The sequence below is a fragment of the Maniola jurtina genome, chromosome 13 (assembly GCF_905333055.1).
Source record: "Maniola jurtina chromosome 13, ilManJurt1.1, whole genome shotgun sequence".
NCBI classification, from domain to species: domain Eukaryota; kingdom Metazoa; phylum Arthropoda; class Insecta; order Lepidoptera; family Nymphalidae; genus Maniola; species Maniola jurtina.
The window spans coordinates 9,803,889-9,828,840 of record NC_060041.1 but is presented as its reverse complement, the minus strand read 5'-3'; the positions used below and the strand labels follow the sequence as shown (position 1 = coordinate 9,828,840).

At 35.2% G+C, this 24,952-nt stretch overlaps 2 long non-coding RNA genes across 2 annotated transcripts; both read left to right on the top strand.

The window, feature by feature from the left end:
* Positions 1–3,958: 3,958 nt before the first annotated feature.
* LOC123870763 lies at positions 3,959–23,035 on the top strand. The gene is made up of 2 exons (XR_006797150.1): positions 3,959–3,997; positions 22,982–23,035. It is a non-coding gene; the product is annotated as an uncharacterized LOC123870763 (long non-coding RNA).
* On the top strand, positions 11,988–13,400 carry LOC123870762. The gene is made up of 2 exons (XR_006797149.1): positions 11,988–12,238; positions 12,939–13,400. It is a non-coding gene; the product is annotated as an uncharacterized LOC123870762 (long non-coding RNA).
* Positions 23,036–24,952: the final 1,917 nt, after the last annotated feature.

Sequence of the window (24,952 nt, the reverse complement as noted above, 5' to 3'; positions counted from 1 at the left end):
GCCGACTAGTTTTCTTCCATCCACCTCCTGCGAGCCTAAACATTACTCACGTGTAATGTATGTATGAAAGCAAAAGCATATTATTATAAAATCAAAGATTATGTACTTAAATGATAAAAAAGCATGGATTTGACCCGCTCCAGCAATTGCTTGTATATTGTAAATTGAACAATTGAAAGAGCAACCGCCGAGTTTCTTGCTGGTTCTTCTCGGTAGGAACGGCATTCCGAACCAGTGGTTAATTATTTTGACGATTCAAAAGCATTTGTAAATGTTTATTTGAATAAAAATATATTCCATTCTTTTCGATTTATGATTGGTGTTGAACACCTTGCTAAGCGAAGGCAATCACACTACTAAAGGTGAAACTTTGTGTGTATGTGTGTGTGTGTGTATGTTTGTTACTCCTTCACACAAAAACCACTATACGGATTTGGTTGAAATTCAGAATGGAGATAGATAATCCTGGATTAGCACATAGGCTACTTTTATCCCAGAAAATCAAAAAGTTCCCACGGGATTTCGAAAAACCTAAATCCACGCGGATGCGTGTCGCGTCAAGTCGCGGGCGTCGGCTAGTATTTAATAAATACACACAGAATATCTTTCAAATATCGCATAATATGTCTCGCAGTACACGCCCATAGCTGCAGTGAGTATGTTCGCAGCGTGGATTTATGAGCGATATAATTTTCCAATTTTCAAAAGCAATGTTTCGTTGTAAAACGCATAGCTGTTCTCGGCATACATTCTCTGGGCGTCCTCTAACGTGTCCTCGTGTTAAGGCTGATATATTTAGTAGGTAAATACGTAATTTTCAGCTGAATAAGTTTTAGTCAGTAAATATATTTAATCCTACATGAATTTATACTTAGTTATTAGGTAAATGTGAATGTAATCCACATTTACCGCATGTATGTACATGTACATTGTACATAACCCAAATTTGCAATAAATTGAATGATTGATTGATTGAATCAGTCTAACTTAACTATGTGTTTTATTTGATTAATCTACGAGTAGAATTTTTATTTATTTATAATTATTGTGTGCCTTATGTTGACATACATCATCATGTATTTAAATCTTCTTATAAACACAAGATCACCATGTAATCTACTACAATAAGTATAACACTAAAACAAGTCAAAGAATGTTATAGTGAAAGTAGTTCTTTTAAAAACTTTTGGGGTAAAAAAATAAAGCTGTTCCGGAAAAAGTTTTGACAGTATTAAGTTAGACGGCATCAACGGGAATTCATATTCAAATAATGCAGAGGAAACGTCGTATCACGGGAGGAATCAAACGCCGGAAACGGAAAGAAGCGTATTTTTCGAATTTGAATTCCGAACTCCGGCTACTTCCGTGGCGGAAACTGAAGCATTTACGAGATAGAAGTTTTAAACGGAATAAATTTGTGAATTTGAATTTTACGGTACTTTCGAATTCAAATGCGGTTACGTTAATATTTGAAAAAGTGGGTTGATCTATACTCGTAGGATTGCACTGAGTTTGGTATTAAATACAATTGTCATGATCAACCCTTGCCAGCCCACTACTGACCACAAGACTTGTGGTCAAGAAGAGACTTAGTCTCTTCTTGGAATGAGAATGGCATAGGCCATAGTCAGCCACGCTGGTCAAGTGCAGATTGGCAGGCTTCACATACCTTTGAAACCTGCATGATTGAGAGTTCTCCATGAGGTTTCCTCTTAATATTTTCCTTAACCGTTAAGAGGGGTCTCTCCGTCACTCGCTCTATACAAACGTAGTTCGTCTCTCATTGGAATACTAACCAATCATACTCAATGGAATTTTGTAGAAACGTTCCGGGAACCTATCTATGCCTGTGGTTTTACAGATTTCCGTTAAAATATTCGGTTTCAAAGTTACGCGGTCTTAAAAATTCACATTCAAAACTTTGAGCCCCTGTAATTTTAAAACAACATATTTTTAGAAAAATCTAAAACACCACAGGCACACATATTAGTTTCTAGAATATGTCTGCAAAATTTCATGGATTTTGGTTGCTTAATATTCAAATGAAATCGGGACTACGATTGTATAGAGTAGGTAAGTGATGAAGAGAGCCCTGTTAAAGCATAAAGTGATATTTAATTGCTTATAACGCACATAATTTAGAGGTGCAATATAGTAGAAAAATCTAACCCTTTTGCGTTCTATAATGATCCAACAATTCAAAAGAAGCAAATCAATGTCACAAGATACGCAGCCTCTCATACATCACTTGAATTTATATCAGACGTCATCCTTTTTGTAAATGTTTCTTTGATAGCACGATTTGGGATCCTCGTCATGTGGAGATGTAATATTTTCTTTTTCCGTTGACAAAATGATCATTCAATAGAATGATAAACGCTTTTACTATCAAATACAGATTTTGGTCCTAACCTGCGACTTACCTATTACTTGTAACGTACTTATTAAAATTCTCGAGTGTTAGTTTCGAAATAAACAATTATAACTGTCAATGTTTATTAATGTTTTGATAGATTTAGCCTGAGAATTTATCCCAAAGATTACTGCACTGTATGCTGGGGTTTTATCCTAAGAGTTACATTTGGCGTGGGTCAAATTGCAGCTATCAGTCTTTATCTCAGATCAAATTACCAAGAAGGTGAAATTAATAGCATGAATAAAATAATATTACAAGTGTAAATTAAAAATTCATCACACCCCCGACAAGTGAAGGTTACATTAACTAGAAAAGAGCTGATAACTTTCATACGGCTGAACCGATTTTCTTGGATTATAGCTGCTAAAAACACTCTCGATCAAAAGCCACCTTGCAAACAAAAAAAAAAAAAAACTAAATTAAAATCGGTTCATTAGTTTAGGGGCTACGATGCCACAGACAGATACACAGATACACACGTCCAACTTATAACACCCCTCTTTTTGGGTCGGGGCTTAAAAAAGAAGAAAGTATACACGTGCAAAAGACAATGGTACGCACTTTTATCAAAAATTTTGATGGAATGACAACAATACTAAAGAAACAGAACACACCAATCAAATCTCACTTAAGGGCGAACGATGTATCTTATAAAAGAAAATTCCAATTTACATATGTTTGGGGAGAGCCCGCGGCGGATACGCGCAAATTGAGAGCAATACCACGAATTACGTTTGATTTTATTTTTACAATTTCTTTTCGATATCTCTATCTTTGCAATGTCTTAAAAAACCCACGCTGTTTGTAATTTTCACCTCTCTTGCTTTGAGCCTAGATTCTAATTCTGTATGCAAAGATGTTATCCTTTTTTTATTTCTTTGTAAACATACGAAACAATTTTATGACGTAAGAATAAAAGAATATAATTGTTATTTTTTACAAAAAAACTTGCAAAAAAATTGTAAATTTCATCTTAATAACAATCTTAAAATTTTCACAATGCTACTTTAACATAGAGTTCTACAAAGAAAATCTTTGTGGTTTGGTACCTTTATCCTAAGCACGAATTAATAAAATATGTTCTGTAAGTATTACCGCGTACTTAATTTAAAAAAAAAATAGGTAGGCATAATTGTTATTAATGCAAATGCGACTAAAAAACCTGTGAGTCTAAATTTTACAATTCGATAGTTATTCGAAACTAAACGAAGTAATAAGGAAACGGGAGTAAGTAGAGCGCGTATCATCATGACTTTTTAATCAAATAAACACATCGTCATCATGATCAACCCATCGCCGACTCACTACAGAGCACGGGTTTTCTTTCAGATAGAGAAGGGTTTTGGCCATAGTCTGCTATTCTGGCCAAGTGCGGAATGGCAGACTTCACACAACTATGAGAACATTATGGAAAATTCCGATTTCAGATTTCCTTACGATATTTTCTTTCACCGTTATAACGAGTGATATTTAATAACTTAAAACGCACATAACTTCGAAAAGTTAGAAATGCCCCGGATCGAACCCCCGACCTCCAAAATCCAAAATTCAAAATATTTTTATTCAACTAAACTTTTACAAGTGCTTTTGAATAGTCAAAATAATCAAGGATTAGAATAATCTCCGATTGGACGTCCTAGCCACTCACACACACAGTTTGGCAGTATCACAGTTTGGCTGTGCGTGTGCACCAATAAACACGTTGTACCTACGACATTTATGGGAATACAGCAAAATTCAAAAATAGAATTTTTCAATGAACGGTACGAAGAAAACAGTGTCGGAAACGTGTGTAACTTTGAGACGTATGTTCCAAAGAAAAGAAAAAGAAACGGGAGCTAATGTTCGATTGATGCTTGACGTACATGGAATGTGATCTTGCCGTGTGGGGTCCGGAGGACCCTCGTGTTATTGATGTCTTTTTGTGCAGATAAACATGTCGTATTTTGTTCGTAATGGTGTTGATTTAACCAAATTTCCTTCTGAACTCTGATGTGTAAACGAGTTACGTGATTTTGCTGTTGGTTGAAACATTTTATACATAATAGGTATTTTGAAATAATATTAATACGACAGGATGAAATATTGAGATTGGTTAGTTTGATGAAAGAGTTACTTTTCCATGTCCAATCCGGGTCAAGTCCAACAACTTAAGACTGTGTTTTAGAAAACTTGTCTGGTAGGTGAGAGTATTGATTGCTTGCTTTTCCTGCATGTTTGGCAGTGGAAAGATGGGCGGTGCGTATCACATGCTGCACGACGTACCATATTTTAGAATAGCATTTATCATATTGTTCCTTGCCGAAAACTTTGAAGAAGAACCCTTAAAGTACTAAAACTGAAATTGAACAGAACTTGAAAAATAAAAGCTTGATTAATGCCCTTTACCCTACCTATATTACCCTACCTATTTTGCAATCAGTGAAAACACAAAAAGTTCATGCTAATAAATACCTACAGGCTGCACCAGCTAGTCCAGGGAACGTACGTACATAATATAATTATTGCAATGAAGATGCCTTTCATAGAAAATAATACAAATAATACTATTTCCTTAAAAGAACATAACAAAATTCATACCCCATACACGGCAATTTCCAGCCCAGAATCGTCCCACAGACGTCGTATGTCACCTTTAAATAAATGAAAAAATCATACATCACAATAGCGGATTCACGTCACGTCCGGATATGCCCGGGTATGATCTATACGGATATCCTTCAAATTCTCCCAGTACATCCGTCATTCTTACCGCTTTATTTACCTAGGCACGCGTAAAAGGCAATACACAGAGTTGTGTACGCTTAGAAGTGATTTTTCTCCCAGCTTTTTTCATATAGGGACCTACTTACGCGCTTATAATAAAAAGTTGATCGGGGTTAGCTGAAGCTTTAAAGCATTATTTTTTAGATTGCCTGAAAAGCGTTATTAAAGATTATTATTGATTCTTTACAGAAAATTTGTGATCGTTAGAATTTACTATAAAACTTTCAAAACACCAATCAAAACACATTTTCTCCCATAAATCGTTTAACACAGGATTACGATTTTGGATTACAATAATAATTAATAGTAATCGAATTGAATCGGTATACCTACATTTATAACGTTGGACGGATTAACCACCGATTCTTCAATCATTTCCATATGAATACTTACATACTATGATCGAGTTTTTTAAAAGGATTATAGATGGCATTTATATTTGTTTATTAGATTGTCCTTTATGGCATAATCATTCCTTCTATGCATAATTTATCATTTTAAGTTAATTGGTTTGCGTTATGGAGTTACATTCTAGTCATACATTTTCTTTTCACTAAGAAATACAAAATATAAGTATACAGAAGAATTGTCCAACATTTTGTTTTCTAGTCTTTTGCATTGTGAGCTTTAAGATCTACATTTTGGAGAAAAACAAACAAATCTACTAACAAGGATCACTATATCTATCACTGCGTGCTACTGTCTGTTAGTCCTAATAAATAAAATAAAATAAAAGGAATATACGTATTACGTACGCTCTGAATCTTTCTCCAGTCTACGGTAGACAACCCAGAATCACGTAGAAGTCATTCGCTACCGCAAGAATACGACTTCTATATGCTTTATCGTCGGGATCCGGGGATTTTTACGAGCAAATCCGCGGGATGTGCCTTAGCTAAACGGGCTAATGAGCTATATCACTACCTTTAATAAGCTACGTGCACGGTCAAATGTATGTCAGAGCGAGTTGCTTGTGAGGATTACTTTTATTGAAACTATGATGTCTAATTGGAAAGTAGATCACTTTCATCAAACAACTTCTTAAGCGGAATTTACATTACGAATTTAGAGATTAGACTTTAATATTTCATTATCAATCGTACGTGTAAACGTCTAACTTGGTAATGCATCCATTTGAGATTAAAAATGATTCCGTGCCACTAATTTCGTAATGTAAGTTCCGCTTTAATGCTAATCAGGCATAGAAAAGTGTGTCTCACTGTTAGTTGCTACTAATACACTCAACCCATATTTTAGGACACAAATTTTTAAATTTCAACGAATTTAATACCTCAATTACGTAGAATACTTTTTATTCCGGTAAAGTAAAGGATTCTTGCAGTATTTTCAAACAACCTAAATCGACGACGAACTTGCTATTGCTAGTCTAAGGATATGGTGAATTAATTATAATAAGGTCCGATAGTAATTATTATAGGTCCTTATATTTTGTAACTCATTCCATGCAAGGTTGTATTCTGATACAATTAATCACTCAAAAATCGGAAATAAAAACTGTGTATAAAATGCAACCCACATTATTATGTAAATTATACAAAAATGTATCGCACTAAAAGAAAAGGATCTATTACGAAAAATTGGCTACAACTTAATTCCCATTGAATTATTCATAGAAAATGATTTTCCATTTCATTTAACGTAAGACCTGCGTATCAAAATCGCCGCAAGTTGCGCGGGGCTGTAAAAATTTTACCGTCCCTATTTTCTGGCCATAAAGCGTGGTCAATCCCGAGGGTGTCCCGGTTTATGGGCCCAATAACGGGGACACCCCAGTCCACAAATTGTCCTTATTGTTTTTAGTTCTCAGTAGTTTCTTAGCAGTATGTTTATGGGTTAATATTTTTTAAATTCCCTAGACGCTACAGAGCACTTTTATGGTGTATATTTTTTACTAAGCTACTAGCTAATGACAAATTGACCAGCATTGAAATCCAGCAATGCGCGGGGCTGCAATTGTTTGCATAGTATGGAATATTATTGTAAATTGAATAATTGAAAAGAGCAACCGCCGAGTTTCTTGCTGGTTCTTCTCGCTAGGAACGGCATTCCGAACCAGTGGTAAATTATTTGACGATTCAAAAGCACTTGTAAAAGTTTAGTTGAATAAAAATCTATTCTATTCTATTCTAATAGTAAATGAATAATTAATTATAATAATTATTATAAAATAAGTTTTTCTATTGGCTTGAACAGAATTTTAAGATTATTTATTATATTTTATTTATTTGACTAATAAATGCCTACAAGTATCTACCTTAAAATCAATAAGTTTTCGCACAAAATCAGAAGGAAATGGTTTTATGAGCGCACGTATGAGTAATACCGAGTGAGGTATTACGGCTAGGTTTACTTAGTGATTTTATATCTCTATCAATGCGGGTCTTCCGACGAGGAGCTTTTATTTTTTTGTTTCACACACGAACATAAATAAACGCGCGTTTTCTACAATAGCTTTCAATAGCTTAATGATTAATTAGCTTTCAATAGCTCAATGATAAGCTCTTAGTTCGGTTCCAAACGCAAAAGCGCAAAAGCTCGCGAAGTTACGTAGCTTTAGCTTTAAGTTAAGGTAATTACGTTTACTTAAAGCTACTAGAGTCTCGAACGCACCCTGGTCGAGCGAGGAGGACTAAACAAAACCTTGATTTCAATGCATCACAATTAGTCAAAGTCATTTTTTCAAAATAGGTAGGATCAAAACATTCATTGTACATTATTTGATTGTCAATCGTTGAATTTGTGAGATAATAATTGATGTAATGTTGATAATATTTTTATTAATCGTATCATTCATGTTACGTCTTGACTTGTCAGCTGATTTTCATGTGGAGCACCAGTAAGGTGACATCCCAGTGTGCCTGGATGCTGCTGGTCCCTTTTGGATGCGTTCGAGGGGAAGAGCAGTGTTCGAGCCGGTGCGCCCCGGTAACATGGCTGATAGTTTATCTTCAGGGATATTGTTGGCTATGGCTAATGATCCTGCAAGGCGGGAGGACACAAGCATTCCCCAGCGTTAAAAAAGCCGCTGTTCGTGTGAAGAGGGTCTTCAGTTTACAACACTGTCAATCCGCTCGGCGTCGGTTTGTAGCCGTTTTATCGTCCTCACCTCGCTTGATGTGCCGATGCACTACCCTCAATTATACCTCGACGCTGCCTCACACAAAAAGCTTTGCCTTCCTGCTTAGAGAATTACTTATATATCATTTAGCTCAAAATATATTCAAGATACCACACAAAGCAAAATATAGTACCTATCGTTACACAAGTAAGTAGGTAAGTAAGGTAGGTATATCAATAGTTTTATGTCATACAAAATAGTTCTGCCCAAAGATAATCTGTCAAAAATGTCTACCCACTAAGACGACCAATTAAAACGAAGGTAACGGGATATAATATAGTTTCCTAGCTCAATCGAAAAATTTAGCGATTTTCCTGTATAATAATTATTATATAATGTGACAGATATTTATTTAAGTAGAATGAAGAACCTCTTGCGAGTCGCAAAAAGTTTAGTTTTCAAAGATTATGGATTCATTAAAAAAATCACTGTATATCAATAGATAGCAAGACCCTAAAATTCTAATTTCTGTATATTTTTATTTTTAGATGATATAACGTGGATGAATGACGGACATTTTAAATAAAAACATGATTTTATCGATTTGATTTACAGTCCATCAAAAGAAGTCAAAGTATAATGAATATTTCTCAACAGGTTGAGGAGCCGACTGAATTCTAAAAACGGTCGGCGGTTCAAACCCCACCCGTTGCACTATTGTCGTACCTACTCCTAATACAGCTTTGCGTTAAGTTGGAGGGGAAAGGGGAATATTAGTCATGATTGACATGGCTAATATTCTTTTATTAAAAAAAAAAAAAAAAAAAATGATATAATGATGATGATGATTGGACATCCATAGGTAGCCATTGAAATGTGCCAACAATTCCGGTAATTTCTCCTACCATAAATTAAGCAGTCAATAAGTTAATTCAAACCCACGAAACTTTTAAATCGCCTTCCGAATAATTTCTTTTACCCCTTTCCGAATTCCAGTCCCTCCTGATACAAATTGGGTGTTAAATTGCTTTGGTACGTGACGTTTTAATAGAACCTACTTAGTATTCTATGAAATTACCAATTTTTAGGACTTCTTTTATACAGGAGGGCGATCAGACGCCAAAGTAATTGCGCATTTGTATCTGCCAGAAAAAAATACCTATACTTTTAAAGTAGGTACCTACTACTACTTAATATCTTGCTCCTTCCTGCAAGTTACGAATTCCTCAGGGCATCAAGACCCATGTCTTTGCACAGCGTGTGTGTGTGTGTGTGAACAGTGATGACATATGGATCCGAGCAGCGGCGCGCAGGTCATTGAGGCATAAAAGCGCTGCTTACCCTGATTGAAATAGTTCAATGCTCATTTGCCATCGTGACCGCTAGTAATTAGGCAACTACCTACCTTATTGCCTACCCTAGCTATAGACCATGTGCACGCCACTGGATCCGAGACATGATCGCTAACTATGAGCCTCACGTGGAGAGTCACTCAGCAGAGAGAGCTCTGCTTGGAGATTCTCTATGTGATCAAAATATTAGAAATGAGAATATTCGTAGGAGAATCAGAGTGACCGACATATAGCTCAACGAGGCTGAATAGATCGTGAAACTGTGGCTGAAGTGGCAATGGGCAGGGCACATCGATCGGAAAACCGCTTGACGCTGAGGCCTCAAAGTGCTTATATGGTGACCTCGCCCCGAATCTGAAAAGCGTTGGATAGCAAACAATCGCAGGGAGCCGCTGGATTCAGGCGGCGCTAGATCGTGGTGTATGGAAGCCCCTACAAGAGACTTATTGTGTCCAGCTGTGGACATTTATCTATACTATACTAATAAATAAAATTGGAGTGTCTGTCTGTAATTTCGAAATAACTACCTCATATTAAGCTCATATGGTTATTTGAACGATACCAACACTGAATCACATGTTTTTAAAATTTTTGTCTGTCTGTCTGTCTGTCTGTCTGTTTGAAAAGGCTAATCTTTGGAACGGCTGAACCGATTTTGACGGGATTTTCACAGACAAGTAGAAGATTGACCAGGGTGTAACATAGGCTACTTTTTTAACCGACTTTCAAAAAGGTAGTTGTGTTTTTCTACCTATGTACACCGAAATCTCCGAGATTTCTGAACCGATTTGCGTCATTTCTTTTTTAATCGATAGAGGAACTTTGCGACATTGTTTCATAAAAAATTTGGAGTCCAACTCCTCAATCCTGATGCTGCAGGGGATCTGACCAATCCACGCGGGCGAAGCTGCGGGCATCAGCTAGTCAGGCAATAAGGTCTCTGCAAAAAAAGAGGCTGGTTATCAGGTAGATTATAGCTCATATAAAATGACTTGACATTATCTAACGCAGACAGATAGAGTGAAGATTGTCAGATGCGAAAAAAAGAAGATCGCATCAAATAATACACTTCTGCATAATGTATGTACAGTCTACCTACTACATCATGGTTCAAAGTCATTCGAAGTGTTTGAAGTCCATTGAATACAAATTATTGAAGACAATAGCCATCGGCGATGCGACGCGGACGTCGGGATAAAGTTTACAACTTGGACATCGTCTTGGACTTCGGATGTGAGATACTAGGTACTAACTTTACTTACACGAGTTTGGTATCTACTATCTAGTGATATGGTGCGTAAACTTTCAGGGTTGGTTCCAGGTCCAGGTTATTTTGTTACCCTTTGTAATAGATACTTTTAATATTCAGGGTTCCGTACCCAAAGGCTGCCAACGGGACCCTATTACTAAGCCTCCGCTGTCCGTCCGTCCGTCCGTCAGCGGTCTATAACTCATGAACTATAACACTCGTAGCTAGAGGGTTGGAAGAATTTCAATACAGCTGCCATGATTTATAAAATTAAAGCGATGCCGTAGCTTAGCTGTTAGAGCGTCGGGCGCGAACCCAGAAGACGCAGGTTCGATTCCGGCCGGTTTCGCAATTTTTGATATGTATTTAAAAATTATTTAAAAATTTGGATCTAAATTGGTTCAAATCTAAGCAAAAAAGTCGCTCGCCCGATACTTTTATTTAATTCTTTCTTAAAGCTCACAAAAATAATGAATGTAGACACACCTAACCAGAGTGTGGCATTTATGTCCAATTTACCAACTACCGGACAATACACATGAACACGTTCTACCTAGTGAACAATTGAGTAGAAATTTTCAAAGACTAAAGTTTGCAAGTTAGATATAATCTTAGACCAGCGCCGGACGCATGGTCCGGTGGGCTAACTTTACAAGTTGCATAAGTTTGTTTATGTTCGGAGCTAATAAATTATATGATTATGCTGGAAATTAGAAGCTGTCATAGCCTAGTGGTTAGGATGTCCGCCTCCTAGGTCGGGGGTTCGATTCCTGGCACGCACCTCTAACTGTTTGGAGTTATGTGCATTTTAAGTAATTAACATAGTTTTATTGTACAAGAATATAATGTACAATCAATTATTGTCTTTTGTATAAAGTGAATAAATCGGACTTGTAGACAGATTACGATTAAAAGATTATGATAACCGTAATAGAATACAATGTTCTCATTATTAACATAATATTATTGTATGGATAAATTGCAGGTTCATAAAGTTACGTTCTATACAATACCAGACTATACCTATAGATTGGCGGTAACTTATACAATAGTATCAGGCGTTACTCAGCAAAGGGTATTCCCAGAACAGAGGCACCTACGAGTAAATACTCGTACCTACTTATCACCATGCGACGCGTAACAACCAACTCTGATAGACGACTGTTATTCATTTTTGAAGCGATCGTACTCAGTGCTACGTTCTTTTTTATTAAGCGAACAGATTATGTGATAAATTATTGTTATTATTATTAAAAGTGTTTTGAAATATTAACGAACTATTTACTGACGTTATTTCTCTTTAATATTTAGTTTAAATCGGTAATATAGCAAAATGGAATCATGGAAAAAAAATGTTTTGCGATCATCACCAATGAGTAAGTTTTATAAGTTATTCTGAACTTTTAGGAGCTTTTCAGAACATTCTGATAGTAGTGTATTTGGATGAAGCATGTTCAAGGCCAAATTTTCGAAATTCAGGTCGAAAATTTATAAGTGGTGGAGTGACAAGGGGGGGGGGGGGGGTATGATTACGAAAATACTTTGTTTGCACGTGCTAAAATACATTTATATTTATTTATTCATTTTTAAACAGCGTATTAAAATATTAGAAAAAATCCCACTAACACACAAAAAGCAAATACAAGAATCTGAAATAATTATTATATGTAGTTGACAGAAGTTTATATAACTATTAGAGGAAAAATAATACAAATAATCCTTTGCAAACAAACTTATTAAACCCAAACAAAATGTTTGTTTTCATAAGGCGGTACCTAGATCAATAATTATTATTTTTCGGGTCCCCCGACCCAAAAGTGTTATAAGTTTGACGTGTGTATCTGTGTATCTGTTTGTGGTATCGTAGCTCCTAATCTAATGAACCGATTTTAATTTAGTTTTTTTTGTTTTAAAAGTGGCTCGATCGAGAGTGTTCTTAGCTATAATCCAAGAAAATCAGTTCAGCCGTTTGAAAGTTATCAACTCTTTTCCAGTTACTGTAACCTTCACTTGTCGGGGGTGTTATAAATTTTTAATTTACACGTCTTGATATATTTGTTTTTATTATTATTCTAGCAGGTCCATCAACCGAAGCAAGGGTCTATCATCCAGCTACTAATCTACAGCCACCAGAGCCACCATTGTCACCGTTGCCACCATCCATTCCTATGCCAGTAGGGACTCTGGAGGCTCCGAAATTCGCTGGCATGTTTGTAGCAAAGAAAAAAGAAAACGTCGTTCTGGACCCTAAGGAGATAAAAACGAGAATGGCGTAACAACTGCATTAAAATTGAATGTTAATTTTTTTTAATACTAATTATCGTAATTTTTGTCAACTCAGCAATATGTACTTACCTGTTACATAGGATAATAATGATTATGCTTTCTATCACGGAAGTATGGAAAGTGGACCCAGTATGATTTCGAGAAGTGAAGATTTGACCGAAAAAAGCTTTTAAAACGCATAAAATTGAGTAAAAATCTACCTATATAAAAATCATAACCCTTCCTTTCGGCTTTGCCGTAGTCGTGTAAAAATGAAATGAAAATGAAAAAATTTCTTTTAATATATTTTTTTTTAATTAAACAAAATATACATATTTATCAAATTTAAGTACATGCGTTTCACAGAGTCCTGGCCCCTAAACTAGGACAACACGTATTATAGGGGCCAGTATAATAAAATAACTTTCACTTTTTAACCCCTCTAGTTTTTTTTAGTCCTACATGTTTATATGTTTGGCAATCAAATAGTGTATGTGGTGATTCATCAATCGTTTTTTGGGTTACACCACTCCACTGATTAAGCTCTCACTCTCAAAGTTAAGATACGTAACACCATCTCAATTCTCACTGCTCAGGTGTAAAATGTAAACCAAAGACAAAACAAGACTGACCACAGACAAGAAGTCATCGCCAAAATGACGTTTCAAAATGCCTTTCTCTTTCGCTCTACCAACAATTTTTGCAGTCCCCTCACTTCCGCCAAATCTGCTGTTTATCACTATCAAAGAAAAAAGACGTCATTGACCTCAATATTCTTACCGTTAACTTTGACAAAGTTCGTTTTACTCATTTCTGTTTAAATACGACTCTACTACGTTGTCTCAAGGTTCATTATTAGTCGATACGTGATCTTGTGGCCGTATCAACGTAAGTCATGCTGTCAATGTGTGCCAAATGGTCAGTCCATTCAGTTGCGAACCGCACGCTACATTGAAAACTGGTGGAATTCCAAATTCAAATTTAAAATCTAATAAGAATGTAACGTTATTAATATTGTTTTAATTTATCTCATGTTTTGTGCCAGTGTTTCTGTTCTATAAATTGGATTTCTCCTTGAAAACTCCTTTGTTTCGTAAGTTTTATTTTTTCTTTTAATAAGTATAGCAACGCGGGAGACGTGTCCACCTTACAGCAAGCTTACAGATTAAAAATACTTTCTGGTTATGTAAGTTTCTATGTTTTAGTTTCATCTACTTAATATAAGTAAGTACTTATATTTGTAGCTAATGTTATTATTGTTCGACAGTAAGGTTGACTATGTTTCCTGCGTTTGTTTTATTTGATACATAATAATATGACTAATAAATTAAAATTAATTATTATTTAACTATTGTAAGTCATTTCTATCAAGAAGTATTTATTTAAGTAATCCTGATTTTTAACTCCAATATACGTACAAATATATCTAGCGTTATTTTGTCTAAACAGAACGTGTGCGCACGTAGGTTCAAATATTTCTATCTACTTTATTAGTAAGTACATTAAAACTAAACTAAAAACCCCTTCGTTGTTATGAAAATCAAAAGTGTAAAGTTTACCTGCTTTGGATTTTTAACCCCCGACCCAAAAAGAGGGGTGTTATAAGTTTGACGTGTGTGTCTGTGTATCTGTGTATCTGTGTATCTGTGTATCTGTCTGTGGCATCGTAGCGCCTAAACGAATGAACCGATTTTAATTTAGTTTTTTTTGTTTGAAAGGTTGCTTGATCGAGAGTGTTCTTAGCTATAATTTAAAAAAATTGGTTCAGCCGTTTAAGAGTTATCAGCTCTTTTCTAGTTTTCTTGTAGAAAAGAAGGTTAGATAACCGTTAGGTTCATAATATTATGTCAATAGACAAATGTTAAGCTGTCAAGTTGGACGTTGCCTAAATACATAATTATTTATTTGAAAATGATGTTTTGGAAAACTCAAATACTTTGGATCGTCGGGGGTGTTATAAATTTTTAATTTACACTTGTTCTACATTTTTTTTTGGATCGTAGATAAACTATCCATTAAGAGGAAAACCATCTCGAATGACTTAGACGATTTCACCTTCAAACTAGCAATTTTGACATGTCATGGACCCTCTATTGACAATTAATCAAGCAGACATTTCAATCTGCGAAATTTACGCGGACTTTTAGTATTTTGACGTAGGAGGGTAAAAGATCCAGTACATGAACGAATAAGGATTACCCTGACTTTGACCTAAAATTAAGATATATGAGAATTGTTCTATATATAATTTTTATTTTTTGTGTATCTGTACACAGTATATCAAAAAATCAAATAAAATGCGTGGTATTAATTATTATAAATTATTTTATCTAACAAAAGGATAAATTGCCAGTAAATGAACTGGGAATTTCAGTGAATGAACGAACTCTAGCTATTGCATAAACTCTCGATTTCGATTCCTATTAATAAATTCTTAAATATGTTTTCGGCTTGGAATTCAAAAAAATTGTCAGATTTTCACAGTTTTTGACTTATTGTATATTTTTTTCTACATTTTGCGCGATAAATCAAAAACTATTTTACATAATAATAATAATAAATAAAACCTGTTTTAGAATGTATAATAGAGCCCTTTCATATGATATTATCCCCTTTGGTATAGTTATCTTAGTTTGAAAGTCACCTAAATTTTCTGGAAAACCGTCTAAATGATTACAGAGAAAATGAAACTTAATGCCCATGTTGCACCCAAGTCGCTGGAAGTGCAACATCAGCTGCTGAATGTTTTGAGAGTAGTGAGAACAATATACCGTAACACATGTTATCAGATTTGTTCCTTTGAGCCGAGAAGCCACATGTTCTGATGCTTTTTAGACAATCTAAGATCTCTCATTAAGTGGTCCAAATCATTTTGATTGAATAGTCTAAGTTGAGATGTAAAAGTCACTACATCGTCACTACCTTCTGAAAGTTCTTGAAGTAGATTGGAGGTACTGGGTTGGGGCTGAGGTACAGATTTATCACCAGAAGTCAGAATCGTTCTAATTGTAGACTGCAAGTTACAATATAATCGCTTGGAATAATTTTTTTGCTGTTTCTTCTGGTTATATTCACAATGCAGAAATAATAATCATCATGGTGTTTAGATGGTTCGTGCCAAATTATAAGACTTTTTTTTAGTAAAAGTAGGGTCTAAGGGTCTAAAAATCGATATTTAAACTTTTAAATACCGATTTTTAAATATCGATCGATAGATCTAAATATCGATTTTGAACGAAATCAGTCAATTTACAAAGAATTATAAATGGTGCCAACTTTTTTAAATTTTGGTAACAGTTTCCTATTTTGTGATCCCAGGGAGCTCTAAATATCGATTTTGAACGAAATCGGTCAATTAACAAAGAATTTCAAAATGGCGTCGACTTTTTTAAATTTTGGTAACAGTTTCCTTTTTTGTGATCCCAGGGAGCTCTAAATGTCGATTTTGAACGAAATCGGTCAATTAACAAAGAATTTCAAAATGGCGTCGACTTTTTTAAATTTTGGTAACAGTTTCTTATTTTGTGATCCCAGGGAGCTCTAAATATCGATTTCGAACGAAATCGGTCAATTAACAAAGAATTTCAAAATGGCGTCGACTTTTTTAAATTATGGTAACAGTTTCCTTTTTTGTGATCCCAGGGAGCTCTAAATGTCGATTTTGAACGAAATCGGTCAATTAACAAAGAATTTCAAAATGGCGTCAACCTTTTTAAATTTTGGTAACAGTTTCTTATTTTGTGATTCCACGGAGCTCTAAATATCGATTTTGAACGAAATCGGTCAATTAACAAAGAATTTCAAAATGGCGTCGACTTTTTTAAATTTTGGTAACAGTTTCCTTTTTTGTGATCCCAGGGAGCTCTAAATATCGATTTTGAACGAAATCGGTCAATTAACAAAGAATTTCAAAATGGCGTCGACTTTTTTAAATTTTGGTAACAGTTTCTTATTTTGTGATCCCACGGAGCTCTAAATATCGATTTTGAACGAAATCGGTCAATTAACAAAGACTTTCAAAATGGCGCCAACTGTTTTAAGTTTTGGTAACAATTTCCTGTTTTGTGATCCTAGGGATCCTCAGATATTGATTTTGAACAAAATCTATGACAGTTCAAGAAAATAGATTTTAAACACTATTTAAATTATTATCATTAACATTAAATTAAATGAAAACACGACGCGCGACGTGTACTGCAGCCCCTGAGCTTGAGCACAGGCCGAGCCGGTATAAACCGATTTCTCTCCGTACGCGACGTAGCACCTGTGCTCACGCACACACGCGCCTCAAGCTTGTAGTAGTGTACCTATCGTAGCGCGCTTGCATGAAGCTTTGACTTTGTTCGCTACTCATGTGGTTATACAACGCAATACCACACTCACAAACACTCGTACAAACATACAGACAAGTATATACTCACACACACTCACACACACACATTAACGCATGCACACGCACTTTTGAACGATTTGAACGGAACACGGTTTTGAAATTGAAATTGAAAAAAGTGTAAGAATTTGTAAGAAAATATTTAAAAAAGGTATATCAGCCGGTTTTTTATTCCAGCTCTTAATACATGTAAAAACGTCCAATCTGTTCATTTACTCGAGCCTTTACCCTAGTACCTAATTATATCGACCGCCCCATATCAAAACAAAGTAAATGTCATTTTTCCGAAAATCGTTTTATGTCATAAGCCTAACTTTCATAGTATGTCCCGTTGTATTGTAAGGACACCCACATTAAAGTAAAATTAAAAGCTAGTAAGTCGCTTTGACCATTTTAAAACGTAGTAAGTCTATGAACTGGCTAGGTTTTTTATAGATTAATGCACCTTACTAAGTTTTTCAAAGGAATTAGATTAAATAAAATAAATATCACCCATTATCTAAATACCATGTCAAAACAGTAAATACTTAATAATGCATTAAAACTTAAAAGTAAGATAGGAAAAGTCAATGACCTCTACATGTCAACTGTTAAATAATATGGTTTGCAAGGGAAATACTTTGCATACTTACATAATGTTTTTAGGGTTCCATATCTCAAAAAGAAACACGGGACCCTTATAGGATCACTTTCTTGTCTGTCTTTCTGTCCGTCTGTCCGTCTGTCGTGTCTGTCAAGAAAACCGATAGGGTATTTCCCGTTAACCTAGAATTATGGGCAGGTAGATAGGTCTCAACTCTCATAGCCCAAGTAAAGGAATAAATCCGAGAACAAATTTCGTGATTCTAGATCAACGGGAAGTACTGTATAGGTTTTCTTGACGGACGGACGGACAAATGGACAGACAACAAAGTGATCCTTTAAGAGCTCCGTTTTTCATTTTGAGGTACGGAACCCTAAAAAAGAAAATAATGCACATGTAATGAATAAATGTGTAGGCCAGTCTTCACACTAAAATATTTAAACCCCTTTAATTTAAAAACTGTCATAGCCTAGTGGTTAGAACGTCCGCCTCCTAATCGAAGGTCGGGGGTTCGATCCCGGAATCACGCACTACTAACTTTTCAGTTATGTGCGTTTTAAGCAATTTAATATCACTTGCTTTAACGGCGAAGGAAAACATCGTGAGGAAACCTGCATACCTGCAAGTTTTCCATGTTCTCAAAGGTGTGTGAAGTATGCCATTCCGCATTGGACCAGCGTTAGACTACGGCCTAAACTTCTCTTGAATTTAAACCACTTACTAGGTTTTGATCTGAGAAAGAAATTTGACATTAATTGACAAAATTGAGAGACCTAAGCTTGTATAAGAACACAGAAGTGTCATAATTCGTGTTCACTTTGCCTAACGTCTCTCAGAGAGCAGAGAGAGATTTAAACTGTTTCTTATAATCACTGGCCATATTTCAAATGCGAAAGTGTGTTTGTTGGTTTAATATTCAATCACGCTGCAACGGAGCAACCAGTCGACGTGGTTTTTTGCATGGATACATTTAAAGACCTTGAGAGTGACATCTCTTTCCGCATCGTATTCTTTATTGCTGAGGGTTGTGACCTCTTTCCATTATTCCTACATCTAATGGTAGGTTTTCTTGGGATAATAATGTGGTGGGTTCAAAGAGCCTACGGAACTCGACTAGAAAAACGAGATTTTGACTCTTAGGTTTAACGGTTATGAATTAGTTATTAATATCAGTGATAAAATTGATTAGGGCTGCCAGGTAAAATGACATTTATCTCGGAAAATCAAAGAGTTTCCACGAGATTTTTTCCAAGCCTGCGCTACTAAGTACATATATTATGAAGAGGAAAGGTTTGTTTGTTTGTTATCGATAAACTCTGAAACTACTGAACTACTTGCACTAAAGACATAATCATCAACATCAACCGACAGACGTCCACAGTGAACATAGGTCTTTAATAGGGTCTTCCACATGCTACGGGTTTGCGCCGCCTGAATCTTTGCGCTTGCGCTTGACGACAATCATGCTTTAAAGAAAGCAATGATGAGGTCCAAGTTGGAGCACGCTTACCTAGAAGATGCCTATTCACTCTTGGCTTGCAGGTATCTAAGGTATATATGGCAGGAAACACGGCCGCCGAAATGGCGTTCCAACCTTTAGGCTCTGCCCATTGCCCGCAGCATGAATATGAGCTTTCTTATGAGACCCATGGTTATAATATTAAGTACATATAATATCTCATAAAAAAGGTCTAACACACAATTCAGCTAAGTAAGTCCAATTTCGAAAAAAGCTAGCTAGCCGACAAATCTAACTCAGGCAGCCTTCGGGAACCTTCGAGATGTCTCTCGTCCAAAATTCCTCAATGCTTGAAGACCAGTCTTTGAATACCTAGTGCATATTGTCAGTGATGAAATATGGATCCGAAATATAGTTCTTTTTTTTGTACACAGGAAATGCCTGACGCATACCCCTCCGTCATGTGGGGCTTGCACCAAACTTGCACTACTACGAAATCCATTTCGGAACACGGCGCCCGAAACGAGGCGCGCTATCTCAAAACATAGGTATAATACCTATTTAGAACACTTACTATCTGTCATCATAATCTATGACAACCTCCGAGTATTTACCTGGTAAAACCGTAACTTTAGAATAAATTTTAGTATATAAGCAGGCTTCATTTAGAAATGAAAAAATCCCTATTTTATTTTTCAACGATTATAAACACAACTTTCATTCAAAAATAATAAGCTTAAATTCATTTTAAATAATATTTTGCGACGAAATGACGCGCGCAGTCCGCCCGTCATGAGAGTCCAGTGGACACTGAATCCGATAGAGCGCCTGCAAGAAAATAAATAGCACAGGAAGTTTTTTGGTTAGTTTTAGATTATTTAAGAAATGAAAAACATTTAGTATAAAACTAACAGTTCAAATTGATTGCTAAACCTAAACATATCATTTTCTGGAGGTTGGCTTCAAAGCGTCAAGATGTTAAAGAAAATTTTTACACAACAAGTTGCGATGAGCAATGTTTTCAACTTGTTTTTTTTTATTTATTGGGATAATGTATACAAAATTAAAAGAAGTACTTATAATCTTCACAAACTGAAGTTTTTAATTGCATGTATTTAATAGCTGTTAATGCTTTAGAAAAATAAACAATTTACTTCAAAGTACAGCATTTTTGCGATTTGTCAAATACCTATTGCCTTAATAACAGCTTTCTAGCCCTGGCTCTCTATTTTAAATACAATTTAGTTTGGTTTCAACTTAAAAGTTTTAAAGTAAATTGTTAGCTAAATGCCAATTCAAAGGCAAAAACGATTAGATTGATAAATTGCTATTAATATCAATGATTAAATATCGATATCAGATAACGACGATTAAAGTCAATGTTTATTGATAGTAATTAGTTGAATTCAATGTTTATCATAAAATTATATTTTGCTTAGTTCTCGATAACTTCTCATTAGAGTGTCACTTATTTCGTAAAAATTCGCTTGCTGAGAGTCATAAATAATGTCAAAAAATGTATTGACCGAGAGCTCACTCACTCTAGTTCACTCTGCCTTGGTTGCTTCTTGGCCTTTTAAACCCCCGACCCAAAAAGAGGGGTGTTATAAGTTTGACGTGTGTATCTGTGGATCCTGTGCATCTGTGTATCTGTCTGTGGCATCGTAGTTCCTAAACTAATGAACCGATTTTAATTTAGTTTTTTTTTTGTTTGAAAGGTGGTTCAATCGAGAGTGTTCTTAGCTATAATCTAAAAAAATCGGTTCAGCCGTTTGAAAGTTATCAGCTCTTTTCTAGTCACTGTAACCTTCACTTGTAGGGGGTGTTATAAATTTTTAATTTACACTTGTGTACCAAGTACCTTAGAAGGATTCTACTCTCCATGGGTATTGGATACCACAAAGCATCAGCAGTACCACCAATGTCATTGCACTAAAAATAAACTAATTTTAAACTTTATTTTTAACCACTAAAGTTGACGTTTGTTTGCTCAGTAGGTTACTACGCCTGTATTTTATTTATTGATAAGGTTATCTATTACGATACCGCAAAGAATTGATAACCGAATTACAAGAGGAGTGGTCGATGTAGGTATGTAGGTCTTGCAGACTTAACGGCGGCATTTGTGAATATTGTCAGCCAATTTACAAGGACATGCCAAAATTGATAAGAATAAAATATGGGTATCAGCATTTTGACGAAGTGGCCTTATAAGTGCTTATACCTAAATGATCAACTCCATACAGTTCAATTTAGGAATTTATAATTGCTCATTATCTGGTCTGGTGTAAGGCATCAGCTGTCGAACTATTGATATTATCCTATAAACCAATAGCGTTATAGAGAAAAGAGTTATAAAATTAAATGAATAAAAAAGTAATTTTATAAAAGCTGAAAGTTTCTCTGTACCAATGTTAACTTAGTTTGGATTAGGAAATGCATTTATATTAGACTAGCGACCCGCCCCGGCTTCGCACGGGTGGACATTTATTTTTTTTATTTTCCGGGATAAATATAATATAGCCTATACGGATTCGGAAGAATCCCTCTAAGTAATGGTAAAAGAAATTTTGAAATCGGTCCTGTAGTTTTTGAGCCTATTCAATACAAACATACAAAAATACAAAGGTTTCCTCTTTATAATATTAGTATAGATTGGTCTAAAAATCCATAATTACTTTGAACTGAACATTATGGGCATTTCTGAGGATTGTCTATAGGTTCCAAGCCAATCGTGATGTGCCAGCAGATCAGTTTTGGACTATAACATACTCGTGTGTAAAAACCAACCAGATTTTATAGCCTTGTAAGTTACCCAATTTTCTGGTGAAAGAGAAGGTTTTGTATGTTTAATCTGGGATTTCCTGATTGACCAATTGGACTTGGGTATACCCCATTTGATAGCCATCATTGAGAAAGTAGGTATTAGGTAGTATTAAGTAGGTAAGAAGGTAGGTATTCCAAATGTTAGAAAGTTGTTCATCATCATATTACAAAGTTAACTTAATGGAATAAGTTAAAGACTTAGAGTGTTCATTCTAAGAAACAGTGGTCAGAGGAATTTGCTGCATTACAAATATTAATTCGTCTGCACGGTTTGGTATGTGTAAAACGTGGTTAAGGAAAAACAATGATGTTATATTATTATATCATGAGCTGAGTTAAAATATTTCACTTCCGCATTATTACATGCCAGTTGACATGTATTAAGTAAGTAGGTATTATGAAGTATGATCAATAAATCAATCACGTTTACGTTTTTTCTTTTGTTAAACACGATCAAGTCACGTAGATACACTTGCGAAAAAGAGCTAAAAGTGTTTTTTGGCTTCGCAAATACATTCTAAGTACCGACCAGTAGAAGGATAAAATAAATAAATAAATAAAAATATCTTTTTTTTCAATTAGACTTTTACAAATAGGTACTTTTCAATCTTCAAATGCATCTAGCACTGGTTCAGAATGTCTTTCCTACCGAAAGGAACCAACAAGAAACTCGGCGGTTGCTCTTTTCAAAGAATTTAAATCGGCACAGTAGGCCCAGCATTCCAGTTTTAATCGCGCCGCGCTGCCATTGATTTCGTTTCAACCTTGAATTTTCCCTTATTTTCCCAATAGAACTATAAACAGAACCAAAAATAGAATCAGGACAGTTTATCAATAAAATATTCACAACGCTTGCTTTGGAATTTGTTTTGTTCTACTTAGGAGAACTAGTTTAAAGAAACATGAGACATGAAATCTAAAATATTTGGGTTAGGCCCATACTCAAATACCAGGTATTTGATAATATATATCTATCTTCAAAACGACCTATGATACCAGTGACCTAAAATTAATAAGTATGGCCTCTACATCCAGTTCCATTCATACCTACCTTATTAAATGCGAAAGTGTAACTATCTAATAATTACAGTTGTACGGTCCATCCGTTTAACTAATTTTGCCGGATACAGCGTTAGTTGGCTTCCCGTCAACGGATTTAATATGTATAGACTACTTTTATCCTGAAGAATCAAATCCAACGGATTTTCCAAACCTAAGTCCATAGGAATGATTTCGTGAGCATCAGTTAGTGATTTATAAATAAATATTTAACTAAGAATAACAATCAATAGGGAAACGATACCTAATAGACAAGTGTAGAGTCAATAGCAAGGGCAGGGTAAAAATGAAATGGAACGTTGAAAAAAATACAGATTTTCTGCCTTATGACCCTAAATCAATAGTTCTCATTAGATTACATTAGGTACTTGATTTGGTAAGACAAGCTTTTAAATAGCAGATATTCTAGGAGCATTGGTAAACATTGCAATAAAAGCTGAGAAATCAGTAGATACATAGGTAGATAACACAGTATGTTTTGAGATTAGCTTTTTCAAACTTACTGCTCTCTTCCTATTACGATTCCTGAGATACAGCCCGCTGACAGACGGACACACGGACGAAAAACGATCGTCCTAGGAATTTTATCATAACTTAAACATGATTCACGCTACATAACGGATACTTTCTACATTCTACCTGGCTATCATGAGTCAGAATATAGAAATGTAGGCCAATCGAAACCATAGATTTTGGTCTTTAAAATGTTGCCTTTAAGGATTATTTTGTTCATATACGTAATAATACGAAATGGTGGTGAATGAATAGGTCTTATATTCTTCTACGCTGACTAATGCAAAAGTACTTTAGAAGTAAAGTACAAACAAATAGATAGGTACACAATACGCATCGGCGGTACCTCTGGTGTTGCAAATGTTCATGGGCGGTGGTAATCACTTAACATCAGGTGACCCACCTGCTCGTTTGCTCGATTCCATTTAGGTTCAAAATGTTGAATTCCTAAAATATAGGAAGTAATAGGTACCTATTTACAGAAAACGCACGCATCACAAACAAGTTTCGAAAAATATTAGAAATTGAATTCAAAAATGATTTCCAAAAAAAATATCTAAATTCAGTCAGAAAACATAGTTTCGTTTGTGATCGGTTGGTGACTCAAAATAGTGAGCACCCACTGAGATTTTTGCCTCTATCATTTGTATGGTGTAACGTAACAGAGAGAGCGCTGTGACTTTACTGACTCCTTTCCGTGGATAGATTAAGAGGGGTCTCTCCGTCACTCGCTTCATACAAAGGTAGTTCCAATTTCATTTGAATACTAAGCAACCAAAGTCCATGAAATTTTGCAGACATATTCTAGAAACTAATATCTGTGTCTGTGGTGTTTTAGATTTTTCTAAAAATATGTAGTTTTAAAATTACAGGGGCTCAAAGATTTGTATGTAAATTTTTAAGACCGCGTAACTTTGAAACCGAATATTTTAGTAGAAATCTGGAAAACCACAGACAAAGATATTAGTTTCTAAAATATGTCTGCAAAATTTCAT